General features: G+C 47.0%; 1 long non-coding RNA gene across 2 annotated transcripts in view; it reads right to left on the reverse strand.

Moving 5' to 3' along the window:
- LOC133350525 (uncharacterized) overlaps window positions 1-14,599 on the reverse strand; it is a 30,045-nt gene extending 15,446 nt beyond the window's left edge. The window contains exons 1-3 of one of the 2 annotated variants that reach the window (XR_009756086.1): window positions 14,585-14,599; window positions 13,717-13,934; window positions 1,711-1,911 (exon numbers count right to left, since the gene is read on the reverse strand). This is a non-coding gene — a long non-coding RNA (uncharacterized LOC133350525). Of the gene's footprint in view, window positions 1-1,710; window positions 1,912-13,716; window positions 14,091-14,584 lie in introns of those variants that run through there. The other variant, XR_009756085.1, reaches the window with a different exon arrangement.
- Window positions 14,600-15,586: the final 987 nt, after the last annotated feature.

Consider the following 15,586-nt stretch of genomic DNA (forward strand, 5'->3'; position numbering starts at 1 on the left):
CAATTGCCTGTACATTTCGTTCCACACGTTCAATAAACAAATGATTGACATGAGAAAGAATGTGGATGTATTTCTTCATGACGCATCCACAGCACTGGGTAAAGCACACAGTCATTGTTTTGTTGCGCTCTAAAACAGCTCCGTGACACTGGGTAGCACAGTGCCTAAGTGGAGCGGCTGTGCACATGGGAGGGACGGAAGGGAAACGTAAAAAAAAACAGAAACATAACGTTGCTACACGGAGAACAAGTTGTAGTACATGTGTGCAATAGGGGAAAAGACAAAGTTCACGAACACGCTTCTGGCACATGGATCGAAACGTCGGACATCGTGTGTCGAACGAGGAAGAGAGCACACAACCCGATTACGCTCGAGGGAGCTGCCCAGCACAGCCATGAAAACCCGCGCACAAGTAGTCAACATGCTTCTTTTTTTTAAGCCATCCGTTATTGTATAGGCGGGTCAGCGTTTTCTCCTGTGGGGGGTTTGACGCTGTAATTTACACACCTGCGCAGACACACGCGCGGAGCAAGGAGTCTGGGGAAAAAAACGTGCATTGTTAAAGTCGTGACATTTACCCCAGGCTGCTGTTACAAAGCGCATGACAAACAACAACAACAAAACGGACTTAGTGGTGGACTTAAGTGGACAGAAGAGCATTGTTTGCCCAGCAGTGACAGCACAAACAATGAGTGGTCCAGTTCAGCAAGGCAGTGTGGATGAGATTAATAGGAGCATGGCAAACTTTTAAATAATAACATATTTAATAATGTAAATGTACCATATGGGGGGTAGGGGGTTGTTGTATTGTGTTTTGTGCATGACACTAAAGAGGCCAAGTTGCGTTTTACTTATAACGAGTGTCACTATTCCAAGTATCCCCGTACACAGATAGAAAGTGTCACTGTGTCCCTGCTGGGCATTTTAGTCAGCATTTGATTGACAGACCATCCTTTGTTGAGGTCTTGGAACGATATTAGACTGACGCACCAATGTCTAAAGGGGGGGGATCTTTGGACAATGTTACAATGATGCACCGATCCTTGATGGGATCCTGAGAGAATATTCGACAGATTGAGCGGTCTCTGATGGTGTTTTTAGACAAGTGGCAGAATGGTATCTGAAAGATCCTTCCTCCACAGGGCAATTTACATTACAATTTGGACATACATGGCATTCAATTGTGACCATATCTCAAGACACTGTAAAAACACACTGGGGATATATTTCATTGAGATGATGCAGGAGAAACACCACAAGGTCGAGAGACTTGAGACTATAATACACTGACAACCCGGTCTTAATATTAGTACAATAAGGTGGACCTGCCTTTAAAATAAAAAAAACTCGGACGATAAGTTGATTAACCGATTAAAAATTGCAATCACCTACTTTTTCTGGTTTATTTATTGTGCCCTTTAAAAATGGCAGCCCCTCCTCCCGACACACGCAGCCTGCCGAAGGTGGGAAATCCCTACAAGCCCCGCCCCCCAGGTTGACGATGTCGAAAAAACCACCTTGCCCTGCCCATCACCTCCCACACCCAGCAAAACGTGGGAACGGCCAACTATTTTGGTGCAATAAAATTAGCCAAACAATCAAACAGATAATCGGCAGACTAATTGATTACTTAAATAATCTCAGTTCTCAAAAAATAATTATCGGACGAACGGGTGTTTCCTTCACCAGGTGAGAGTGCCGCGTGGTTACCTGGGTATGGGTTTTGGCCTCCGTAAGGTGGGGGCTGTCCTCCGGGACCTGGGTAGGGGCCTGCCGGCTGAGGGTACGGCTGCTGAGGGTACGGCTGCTGAGGGTACGGCGGGTAGGGTTCAGCACCCGGGTACGGAGGCGGTGCCGACGGATTCATTTATTTCGCACAAGAGGGTCAGCCGAGCTGCAGAAGAAGGATCCCTGTCAGGAAGAGAGGGGTGGGAAGAAAGGGACACGTTGACGACGCAAGAAAATGATTTCTTCCCCACAATTCAAGATCACGATCGCCGGTGCGCGGCTCGAAACGTCAGACACCATGTCTAACGACACACAGTTTAGCCAAAAACACAACTGACAGATATACAGCACAACCACGGATACCTTCTAAGTAGGCTTCAATCTCTTTATTGCCATTGTGAATTCATAGTGCAAGCAAAACGTTCACACACGTGATATGATTTCCATGAACGAATACCATGAAATACGAAGTAGGAATTGCAAATAAAACATTTACATGTGCACCAAGCGACGCATGTGTCGTGAGCACGAAAACATGCTGTAAAATAGATTTTTAGAATTTTATTACAAATGTGCCATCAACAGCATGAGACTGTGTCCCTTCAGAACTCATGCACAGCAATGCAGCATTAAACATCAGATAATGGCCCATGAACGGATATCACTAAACTAATTGTGAGATGCCTTCACATGATCTCCTATCCACACCAGGGCAACTGTACCATGCGCTCCTTCTAAAAATAAATTTGAATGTTGAACTGCGCGTATGTTGAACTTCTTTCGCACCGTACGTAGCCACGATGCAGGCAATTTTTAGTAAATGTATTTATTTACAGTGCTGTCATGTATGAACAGATTAATTGAAACCAAAATATCAGAACCATCCCGAGGGTACGACTGATCGGGGCGATCGCCCCAGGCCCCGCGGTTTGACGTCACAGTGTCAGACGTAATATTCCTGGTTTAGGGGGCCGACACAGCGGGATTATCCCCAGACCCCCCCTATATAGACTGCCCGACTAAATAAAATATATTTTTTTGTGCAGTCAGAGGGGTGACCAATGAGACCATCTGCACACAACACCTTAAGAAATCTGGTCTATTCCGAGTTGGGGTAGCCAAAACCCAGTTTTGGCCATGATGTCAGCAGTTGCACCTTCGAGCTCCCATCTCTGAAGACACAAAGCAACTCACGTGAGATTAATCATCGCATGCCTACTGCCGGCGGCCGTGCCATCACGTGCACGCGCCGCAGAGGAGAGGAACATGCAGACCATGAGACTCGTTCGTGCTAATGGCTTGGGGCACACAGCCAATCCTGAAAAAACCTCACCAAGCTGCCCAAAACCGCCCGCGTAACATTACAAGTTTTCAAGACGAGACTCCACACCCAATTGGTATGCGCTGGGTTTAACCAGTAAACACAATGCTACGCTCTGTTGACTGCATGAAGAACATCACCATCATCATTATCAGCCTCAATCTCTCCACTGCCAGATGAAGGCATCACCAAGTCGTCACCGTCTATCGCGGTCTCACGATGCATTCGTCCATCTCACTCCTGCATAAGAGCCGATCTCGTCACTCCCTCTCCGCAGTGAACGTCCCTCCCTCTCGAGTTTTCCCTCCTTTGGCCGCCACTCTGCCGTTCGTCTCTACCACCGGCCATTGTTCTTTATAACCGACGTGTTCTGCTGACGTCTCCGAACTGGTGACCTTTTTTCTTCTAATTCGTACGTTTCTCCATCTGCCAACTTCATTCGCATGTGCAAGCACCACACATCTTTGCGCACTCATCAGATCTTCTTATACCATTACCATGATGAAGAAATGCTCACGCTACGTGCCACCAATTCCACAGCGATTCGATTTAGAATGAACGACGTAAAAGTGATCGTCGGTACGACTGCGGGACGGCGTGTCTCCTCGTCCAACTCCCCCCTTGGTGTGTGCTTTAGCTACCTCCTTCATGCGGTCTCAGCACAGCTCTCGTCCTCACCACCACCCGCACGCACGCCCACGTCGGGTGGAGAGGCCTTTAGCCAGCAGTTGATTAACAAAAAATCAATGTTACCATAACTCAAGAACCGACCCATTAAAAATATAACATGCACAAAATGCTAGCTCAGATTGGTGCATGCATCATGTCAATGTGGATAATGATTAACAATCCAGCGGTTTTACCCATTCTAATAATTCAATACATTTTTGTTTGTCCAATCTTGTTCACCGAGTTGTGCTCTGTGTAACGTGCATATTTTTTGCATAACTCGTAAGTATCATGAGTATACAAACATATTTTTATAACGGAATCACAGCCTTGCTACTTTTTAAAAACATGTATATACAGCCCTTGGTCGAACTACTAAATGAAGGTGTGCGCCCCCGCCTTGTCAGTAATGGGAGTTATTTGACCATACTTCACCACGCTTGTGAGTGCAGGCTGCTGAAGGACAAGGTTGCATCAACAAAGCTCTAACGAACACACCATGTGTCACGTACAGCCAAAGCTTGCTGTTTGTACCGCGACCGATGTAACCATAATTGTAACTCGGACCTGTACTGTACAATACTATATATCAAATCAGCTTATTGGGCCCTTCCTGCTGAAACAAATTAAATCTATCTTACTAATCGTTGCATCAGTAACAATTTATAGACAGACTGCTTCGACGGTGCAGGTTCAATACGACTGGTACATGTGTAAATTGTGAAATCCATGTCTGTACGTGTTTAGGTGTTCTCTTTTACATCCTACACTCGGGGTATGCACAACGACGTGGGCGTGCGGGCCTTTAAGTTTCTAATTCCAGCCTCTAGGCCCCCTCTTGCCTCATCGCTCTGGCAACCGGCCTACACCCACCACGCTTGCTCTGCAGCCTGCACTCACAGGCACAAAGAGAGGCTGGGTTTGGGCCAAATCAGACAGCCACTTCTCTCTCTCTGTAGCTTCAAGCAGTTTTTTTTTAAGAGCCGTCACCCTATGCTTCACTCAATTTTTTTGAAGGGTCTTTCATATATTATCTAAACATTTCACCATGATGGCGAGATGTTATCTCTCACATCTGGAAGAGGTCGTTTGTTTGTTCCCGACCCTGTCGATGCCTGTATAATTAGAATTCGCGTGTTCTCTCCCCGTGGAAGTCACGTGGAATTTTTTCCAGGTCCTCCGGGTTTTCCCTCCACATTTCAAAACGTGCATTTAGATCATTTGGCTGTCACGATACATTCCCACGTGTGATGATTATGAAAACCACGTCTTGTGTGGCCAGGTCACCTTTGAAAAAGAGCTAATTGCTCTGTGGGCTTTACCCCGAAAATAATAAAAAAAATGTTTAAAGAATTTAGCGTTTTGTGTTATGCTTTTCCCCTTAGGTTAGTGCAACTGCAATCCATATTACATACATTCTCACTGTACACATACACAAAATACACACACGTGTACAGAACACTTTTTCATCATGCTGCAATTATACATTTACAGTCCTTTGACAATCCACTGCTGGATGACGACCTTCCCACAAGCCGTGGCAAGTCATGGGGTTTTTATTTGAGCATACTTCTCCACGCTGGTCACAGCGATTTGGTTGAAAGAAGAAGAGGCCCACGGCTGGTTCGGGTGTCATTTGACACCGACATCAGTCACGACCGGGAATCAAACTTAGGTGGCTAGGTTCTCCGCACCTCTGATGAGCACGGTTGGCTACGTACGGTGAAAAATAAGTTCAACACACATCCATACAGGCTCAGAGAGTGCCATGTGTGACCCACTGCGCCACCACTCCCCTCCCAAGTGTAGTAAGTATTCAGGAGGCTTTGACGACGGGGTCGGAGGCACACTTATTTATTAACACCAACTTGTGCACAGTAACGGGTACACACAGTACTTAAGGGGGTATCGTCCCCTTCACTCGGCTACAGGGAGACACAACATCTAACCCCGCTAACCTACGCCCAAGTCCTCCACTACGGAGCTAGGGGAGGCTACCTATCCCAGCCCTGGTCAAGCTGGGATCCCGGCACCCTGAGTCTCCAGACCGGCTCTTATAAGAACGTCAGTCTGGGCTCTCGGGGCCACGTCACCGGCTTGCCCTGGTCGGCCCTGACAAGGACAGCGAGCCAGGGGAGCTCCGGGGCCTATTCTAGCTGGTCTTCAGTCTTCGCTGGTTTAAGCTAATACTCGACCTCGAGCCCTCCGGCTCACTACCTTTTATAGTACTCGGCCCCCGGGAGGGGCCCGTGGGGGATGCAGGTGCGGACGTCGGTGTGAGCACCTCCTCTGTGTACGGCCCTAACCACGCCCCTTGTGTTTGTTAGCCATCCGTGCCCATACACAATTACACCTCTACACAAGTATGAATTACTGTACTGTAATTTCAGTGCTTCAGTAATTGCAAGTAATGTATTTTTATCAGTGTCAATGACTTATGATGTAATTTACATGTATATCGTATACATATATTTTCTTCACACCTGTCCACGTGCTATCTGTCTGACCATGCAATTTGCCACGTTCGAGTAATTCAACCTGCAAAGGCCTGTTCAGGTCAGATAACATCTGTGAAATCTTTGAGTACTTCTGTGCCATGAATAACATTACCGCCATCACATCTGGCCTGATGGGCTTGTGGCGATAATGATGGAGTGACTCACAATCAGAAAGCTCCGTGCGCATTTGAGTTTATATTTCGGTCAATGATTGGTCGATTCAGCCCATCATTCCTCAGGGGTCAATGAGTAAATTTAGGGTCGATGAGTATCAAAGTTACGGTGAGTCACCAATGATCACCTCATAGATACACTTGCCCTTGTCGTGATAATGTGGAATTTCCACCACTATGTGAAGGCTGCAGATGGAGATAGACGCAGTGCTATTGGTTGCTTTAGCGGGGAGACACCGTGTCACTTAAGTACCATTTGTTTAATTAGCAAAGCCTCACTGAGTTTCAATACTCGTTTTCAGGAGTGTTCTTTTTTGGGCCAGTTCCTTTGTAAGGGAGCATTTTTATGCAATTGAGAGAAAGGAAACGGCAGTACCCATTATGGCTAAAGCTCTGTCACCTGAGGTTGTGCCAACAAGTAATATATTTGGTCTGGGCTCATGGCACTCTTGGCCATGGTTTAGCTGTACCTGCGCAAGAGTGCACCTCACAATGATCAATGCCAGGTGCCATGACTACCTGTGCACCATTTTCCGAGCGGTGAGAATGGGCGTGGCTGCTAACGTCCAGAATGGCGGAGACCGTGCAAGATTTTTTTCTATGTTGTTTTTTCCCTGTCCCCAATTGACTTGTCAGTTGTGTTGTCATAAGATTAAATTCCCAATTTTGAACTCTCACAACTGTTAGTGCACTATCACGGCTCTGAAAGAGGGCCTCATTAAACCGAAGATGACAACGACACAAAGGGGAATGTGTGCTGCCAATTGTAGGGTGGATGTTGATCCAGTAAACATCATGCATTGTCTCCATTTGTAAGAGTATGTAATTACAGCCCTATAGGTATCGGTGTAATGTTCAACAGCCACTGTGGAAAACACTTGCAAGAAAAATAATAATCAGTCCCATCAATATATTAACATTACACATGTCCCTTTTGCCAAACAACTATAAATGACCATGACATCTCATCTAGTTAAAGGGAAATTACCCATGTTTAACCAGGTGCCGAGATGTCTTCTCTCCCGTGAAGGTCGCGTGGATATTTCTCCGGTTCCTCTGGTTTTGCCCTGCACATTTAGCAGCATTCCTTTAGATTATTTGGCCATCACTATAAATTCCCACACGCAATCGTAGAAACCACTTCCATGAGCTATCATCATGTGTGGCCAAAATGAAACTTCTGAAAAAATAGCTAACAGCTGAGTGCGCTTTACCTGGTAAATAAAAGTTTAGTTCAGGCATCATGTGGTGAGAACATTGGTACAACCCTACTCACTGATGTCACCATGATATTTAAGTATCTGCAAGTTGGCTGGAAAGGTTTCACATGCACACTACCTATAAATAGGAACATTTAGGGATGGAGTGGAGTGGATTCGCATTCGTTCAAGCACTGTGCCATGAATCCACCGATTTTGATTCCTGGCCAAGGCTAACATCAGTCGTGAGTGATATCTGTACTGCTACCGAGTTCCCCCTTCGAAACTAAAGTAGAAATGTTTATCATAGTTTTAAAAAACAAATAGATTTTGGATGCAAAAAAACATCTTAATTTACGATAAGATTCCCGCACTGACAGTTATGGCGAGGAACTGAATCATCACACAGCGCCAGTCGTAGCTTCAAAGAGAAACCATTCCATATTAGAGAATGGTAAAAGTTAACATAATTTTTTATAACTTCATTGTTTTCTCCTGCTTTTCGTTGGAAACCCAGCAGAAAATTGTTTAAATCCCCTGTGTATTTATATCCCAAAAGAGCGATCAATCTCGTTTTTCTAAATGCTTCACTTTCAACGCCGGATTTTGCGCTGCAGAATTTCCCCACATTCAGAAACTAAACCGAGGCAGGTATCACGATAGCGGAACTCCCCTGGTAGGTGTGGTGGGGGACAGGATGTGGAGTATTTTTTTGTTGATGTACGATTTCGGTGGCTGTATTTAAGAGAAATGAAGTGACCCAACACAGCTATGTGTGGTTTATCTTCAACAGAAACGGTTTACCAGTTTCGGGAAGTGGGCTGCGATGATGATTTGAAAAAGAGGCACCACAGAAAATGAAACCCATGTCACCTATTGCAAGCATCCTCGAGCTATTACCGAATGTCCCAGATCGGTGGGTTGTCACCCCCACCATGCCTCAAGTGTCTCTGTGTGGTTATACCGCTTCAGGTCAGGGAAAATACCAGTGGTCAGTGACATTTTTTTCTGGCCTTCCCCTAGGTTGACTCGGCCATAAACGGCTTATGCGGTGTGTAAACCTTATGCTATGGGGAGACGAGGGCTGCCAGATGCCGTGCTGGCCACGCTAGTGCCACGGAGAATCTAACTTATGGCTGCTCAGTAACAGCATTTGCCCAAAGAGTCTATAAGTCTAAAATGGGTGTTATTTTATTGCAAAGGTACAAACGTGAATGTAACAAATTATTTGGTGACGCTGTGTTTGGCAGTGGTGCAAAAATCACAAATGGCACAAAAAACCCAAACACGTTCGTCAACAACACCGCTGCATTGAAAGCAGAATAGGTGACGTTTTGGGCAATGACCCCTTCTCCACAGCACATTCTAAATATGTTCACATGCGAAAACTGTTCGTCAGGAAACGTTTTTATGTGCAATTCTTATCAGGCATCTTGGTGTAAAGCCCAGTCTTCAACTCTTGTTCACTCTCTCTGGCATCTATTTACGTACCACAAAGAAGGGCTATTGCCTGAAACATCGCCGGCTATGCGTTCCACCCCCCACCCCCTATGAATGTTGGGTGATTTCTCTCCAATTGTTGTGGTCATATACCATTGGGTGTCCCCGAATGTGGTATTTTTCAGAACTCCCAACTTAAGAGCCTCCTAAAAAAAAGAAGTGCATTGGATCTTAAAAAGGCTTTCATTCCAATTCTGCATTTGGAAGCATTAAGTTAACACACACACACATACACGGTTTCGATTAAGCCGAGTATTTCCGCTGCTTATTGTAAACGAGATAACAAATTGTCTAAATCACAGGTGTAATCTACAAAAGTCATCAAATCTCGTTTCAACATTTTTTTGGGTAGAATTTTCCCCCGTTTGGGAAATCAAGCAGAAGTAGGTTTCGCCACGATATAGGGTAGCAGTTTTGAAAGAGATTGTTTTTGGTTTGTTTCGATAATAAAAGTGTGACGTTGGCAGTGTTAGCAAAAGTAAGTGACCCAACACAGAGCTGCGTGGTTTTATTTAAGAACGTAAAAATTTTGACCGTTCGGGAAGTGGTGGTGAGGGGGGGGGGGCTTTGAAGAATACAGGTACAGCGATATAAAATGAAACCAGTTACTTCTGCAAACATCCCAAAACCATCGCGTAACGTTCCACATGGGTGGGTGTTCCCCCTGCATCCTTCCAAGTGACATCTGCCTCTTTCCTGGGCCAGCCCCACAAGTAGATATAAACTTTTTCTTTTACTAGGTAAGGCCCACTGAGTTATATAGTTCTTTTTCAGAAGCGACCTGGTCACAAATGATAGCTCAACTAAATGGCTTATCGTGTGGAAATTTATAGCGGCCAAATACTCTAAACGCATGATTCTAAATGTGGAGGGAAAACTGAAGGACCCAGATAAAAATGCACGCGACCACAGGGAGAGAGACACGCAAACTCCAAATATACAGCAGCAGGCGTCAGGGTTGGGATTGAATCCACGACCTCCTGTACACCAGGCGAGGTAGTTAACATCTCCTAGCCACCGTGATAGGTCCTTATACCAACAACATTTGCCGAAGTGCTCCAATGACTGTTGGGCCATTGGTCTACAACCGCTGTAAAGGTCGCATACCATGGTGGCTTTTCCAATCGTGAAATTGCCAAACTTCCCAATTGAAGATGCTTCTGAAAAAGTGTCATGGACGCGCCATGATTCTCATCAATAACGGCCATTCATAGTGTAACAATCCACAGCATGATAAAGGCCTTTCGTTGCTGTACCTGCCGTGGGAGTTGTTCGACCATACTTCACCATGTAGGTCAGTGCAGGTGGGTTGGTGAAGGCGGACGAGCATAGAAGCGCAGTCCAACAACGGATTCGTTTTGCTGACCTGCCAGCTGTTCCCCACCACGTAACCTCGCAGCAGCCGACAGCAACCTGTTGTGCATGATTGTTGTAAACTCATCTCAAGCACGAACCAGGCTGAAAAGCTGCTCAGCTTTCAAGATCTGACCAAATACAGCTCGTTCCAAACGAGGGTATTTATTTTCGTTATGCGAGTTTACTCGGGAAATCATCACAGGTATCGTCACTAAATTTCTAACTACTGACATGCGATTCGAAAAGGCATTTGCTGATTATGTTTTAAAATCGCCAAAAGAGATTTGCAGCAGCATTTGGTCAAATGGGTTCTGACCTGGTCATGAAGTCATAACAGTCCGTAATCACGCTGTGTACGTACATACCTGTCAACCCATACAGGTTTACCCGTATGCTTGTACAGGGAAATTGAGTTTACAGGTCAATACAGTGCACATCCGTTTCAATACGAGCAAAAATAATGTCTATTTGTATGTCCATAATAGAGGTTTTTTGGGGTTAGATCGCGTGGTTATTTCACATTTATCCAATCTATTTATGCGATCTAACTCAAAAAACATCTTATGGATGATATTGGTCACGAAAGCCTACGTGCTGAGCTGTTTGTGTTTCTCCCTTGTGATGGGACTATGTAGGATTAACGTTGAGATTTATAAGGGCACGGCGTGACCAAGAAGGTCTGAATTGATCTGTAATAAGGTAGGGCAGTGATGATCAGAGGTTGGTAGGTATGTAATTTACTGTAAACGTTGAACTTCTTTCGCACTGTACACAGCCATCCGTGCTAATCCTGGGCATTTTAATGACGCGTTCGAGCGTGCAAATGCAGTCAGTGGTTATCTCACATTTATCCAATCTCGTGTCAACATTGCGTCCTAATTACACGCAATACAAGTAACGGCTGTACGTTGGGGGTGTTTATTGTTTGCAGTACCCACAGACGAACAATAAAACACATGATTGCATTCCTGTGTATAAGGCAATAGCTTGTTACGTAAATACATTACGGAAATTAATCTGCGTGGATTTAGTCGATGCACGGATAATAATGCCGAGGTTTTTTTAAAGTCCAGCAGTAGGACAAGACCATGGCAAATGCTGTTGTGAAGCTCACGCAGTCTGGAACATGATGGTAGAGCTACATCCAGAAGTTTACCAATGGCTATTGATGATGAAGCATTAATTCAGCAGTGGTTACGCAATAGCTGCTGACGATGGGAGGATTTCCATGCATCAGCGGAGTGACCATGGCTGATGGTGACTAAGTAATTAACTATGATAGTGGCCATTATCCAGCGGTGGATAGTCCATGGAGAATGATAGCAGGTCGCCCATCCAGCAGTGGATGGATCGAGGCTTGGTGACAACAATAACTGGAGAAGTTCATACGACAACAAGTGAATATCATCCGTATCGAGACACCACGCTCGCCAGCTCAGCTGAGAGTTGGCTGCTGCTGCTGCAGCTGCTAATGATGACATACATCTATCCAGCAGTGGATAGACCACGGCAGATGACCGATAGATTCCACACCATAAACATTCCGAGAAGAAGCACCACCGCGAGCCGGCTCTGGCCGACCGGACGGAGTGGAGCAGCAGGTCTTGGCCTGTTTCTGCGGGTGAGGATGATGTGCAAGGGTGGTCAAGATGTATTGTGACTCCCCCCCCCCCCCCCCAATAAATTAACCCCTAACATTTTTTTATTTCGCACATTAATTTCTGGTTTAAATAAACCTTACTTTTTAAAATACGTATTAAGTCTAGATTTGAAGCTTTCGTGACTGCAAGGATTCATATTCTTAGGTTTTTTCGGTAAAGTCACGTAGGTACATTTTTTTTAATTAATAAAGTAATATATAAATAAAATAAAAATCACGACGTTTCGGAGGCAACACAAGCTTCCGTCTTCAGGTGGAACCGTCACAGCACGATACTTGATACAGCAATCGTGCTGTGACGGTTCCACCTGAAGACGGAAGCTTGTGTTGCCTCCGAAACGTCGTGATTTTTATTTTTATTTTACTTTTATTAATTTAATTTTTTTTTACCTACGTGACTTTACCGAAAAACCTAAGAATACGTATTAAGTGTTTCAGAATTGAATGGGAGGGGGTGGGGTCACAAGACATGTGGCCCACCCCTGTATCGGTACTGTATTAACCAACACCCATCCGCTCTGTATAATGGCGCACAGAGAGAGAGAGAGAAGCCACAGGATGTGTGCTCGTCTGTCCTTCTACACCAAGATCACAACAACACCACAACCACCACCACCATCACCTCGCCCATTCTCAAGCTCATCAGATATTCGCCCGCGTGTGGCGCTCCATCTCCCATCTCAGCCAAGGTCCGCACCGCCACCATCACCAACACATCAAGCAGAACACCATCAATCGCCCCCCCATGGGTCAGACGCAATAACAAAAAACACCCAACGTAGAGAGAGAGGAAGGTGTCGTTCACGTTGCATGCGTCTCCCCATCGTCACGGTTAACGACGCTGCGTGCGTTTCAAAGAGACGGGAGATGGTGGCAGCGGTGAGATGGGACGATGTTGACTGCGCGTCCGGGGGTCGAGAGGAACGAGAGGCGCACAAAGACACGGGGTGGTGTGCCTGGGTGGGTGCCTGGGTGGGTGCCGTGGGTGGGGGTGGATGATGTGCACCGCCACCGTGGGGAGACGGAGCGGCGAGATCAGTTGGCGCAGCACCATCATCATCATCACCATCATCACCACCACCATCATCATCATCACCACCACTACCACCACCAGCATCATCATCATCACCACTACCCTCATCATCACCATCACCACTCCACCACCATCATCACCACTACCCCCACCATCATCACCACTACCACCATCATCACCACTACCACCATCATCATAATCATCATCACCACTACCACCATCACCATCACCACCAAGCACATTGGGACCCGTGGCGAGGGAGTGAGAGGGAGGGATGGCGGCAGCGTGGCCTTCATCCAGCAGTGGATCGACAGTGGCCATCACCGACGCTCAACGTGTCGGCGTGTCAGCGTCGCAACAACAGACGGAACGGACCAGAAACGTGTGGGCACGTGTGCGTGTTTGTCACACGTACACAACACACACACGCGTGTAAAACACACACACGCGTGTAAAACACACACACGCGTGTGTGTGTGTGTAACACACACACACACGCGTGTGTAAAACACACACATACACACGACTGTTGCCTGTCGTCTGCGTGTAGTTTTGCTTCCCTGCACACACGCTCCTCACCTCGCAATATCCGCCGTGAGACGAGAACGACGACGACGACGAGGATGATGAGGGCGGGTAGCGCCGCTCCGTACTTCACAAAACAACCCACGCGTCACGCCGACGAGGTCTGATGATGGTGGGAGACGATGGTGATGACGACGACGACGATGACGATGATGATGGCGATGTGCGCGTGACGCGCCTTTGCGAGGGTCTCGCAAGGAACCGGCGGAACCCTGTGGGGTGGAGGAGGGGGAGGCGGCGGGAGGGCTCTTCTTGTCCGGTTGTTTCTGTGGGCGAGCTACGCCGCGTGACCCGTGGTGGTGGGGGGGTGTCTGTGTGTGCGTGTCACTCTGTGTGTCTGTGTGTGCGTGCCACTGTGTGTGTCTGTGTGTGTGTGCGTGTCTGTGTGTGCGTGTGTGGGTCACTGTGTGTGCGTGTGTGTGTGCGTGTCACTGTGTGTGTGTGCGTGTCTGTGTGTATGTGGGTGTGTATGCGTGTCACTCTGTGTGTCTGTGTGTGCGTCACTGTGCGTGTCTGTGTGTGTGTGCGTGTCACTCTGTGTCTGTGTTTGTCTGTGTGTGCGTGTCACTCTGTGTGTATGTGTGCGTGTCTGTGGGTGTGTGTGTGTCTGTGTGTCTGTGCGTGTCACTCTGTGTGTGTGTGCGTGTCTGTGTGTATGTGGGTGTGTGTGCGCGTCACTCTGTGTGTGTGGGTGTGTGAGTGTCTGTGGGTGTGTGCGTGTCTGTGTGTGCGTGTGTGGGTCACTGTGTGTGTGCGTCACTCTGTGTGTCTGTGTGTGTGTGCGTGTCTGTCTGTGTGTACGTGGTGGTGGTGGTGGTCGTGGGGAGCGGTGGTGTAGTGGTTAGCGCGCTGCGCTACGAACCTGGCTGATCAGGGTTCGATTCCCGCTCACGGCCAACACCGGTGACGATTATCTGAACTGGTCGCTGGGCCTCCCCTAGGTCGACTCAGCCTAAAATGAGTACCTGGTGCGGTGTGTAAGCATCGCCACTAGGGAGACAAAGGCGGCGCTGCTCGCTAACAGCACTTGCCCCTACAGTCTGTTCCAGGCTACACGGGAGATATTGTTTGTATTGTTGGTGGTGGTTGGGACTTCCAGCCGACTATCGGCAATGTCTGAGATCAGCAGGGTTGTTGGGCGGCAGGGCTTTTTAGGGAGCAAAGCGAACAGAAAGTGTGTGTTGGCGTGGTGGTGGGTGGTGGTGTTGGTCTGTCCGTGTTGCCACATCTAACGGGTAAAAACCACCAGATTCCAGCTAAAATTGCCACGGATGCCGCAGATTTGTATCTATACGAGAACTCTCGAGATCGGGGGACCGGTCAAACATGCGGGTGGCTCTTTGGCTGCCCCCTTGCGGGCTACCGGTTTAAAAAAAAATCTTAAATCTTCAACATAATTTAACGTAAAAGGTAATTGTTTAAATGTGGCAGGGAATGGGTCACTACGGAATGTCTTGGTGACGACATAACGTACCATCAAACAGTACTTTTAAAGAATAACGAAGGGGTGGGGGGAATAAATATACGGAGTTTATTCCATCACCTATTTTGTTTAAGCTCGAATATGTCATCTGCCTGCTGGTGTTAGTGTACAATCAGCTCTGCGCGTGATTGCGACTCTCGCAACGATTTTGGTAAAAAAACTAAAAAACCACAATGGCTCTCGATAATTACAGAAATGTCAGTTCTGTGCAAATGTACCGCCCACGTGTCCCAGTGCATCATGCCCCCCGCCCCCCCGGGGTCGATAAAAAATAAGTACCGTATCAATTTTGTAGGAAAAGTTCACGGTGGTTCTATGACTCGATTAATCGATTCACAACCCCCCCCCCCCCCCCCTTTGGAATGTAAAATTTCCACCACC

This window comes from Lethenteron reissneri, chromosome 34 (genome assembly GCF_015708825.2).
Source record: "Lethenteron reissneri isolate LAM-NWPU_2019-01 chromosome 34, ASM1570882v1, whole genome shotgun sequence".
Lineage (NCBI taxonomy): Eukaryota > Metazoa > Chordata > Hyperoartia > Petromyzontiformes > Petromyzontidae > Lethenteron > Lethenteron reissneri.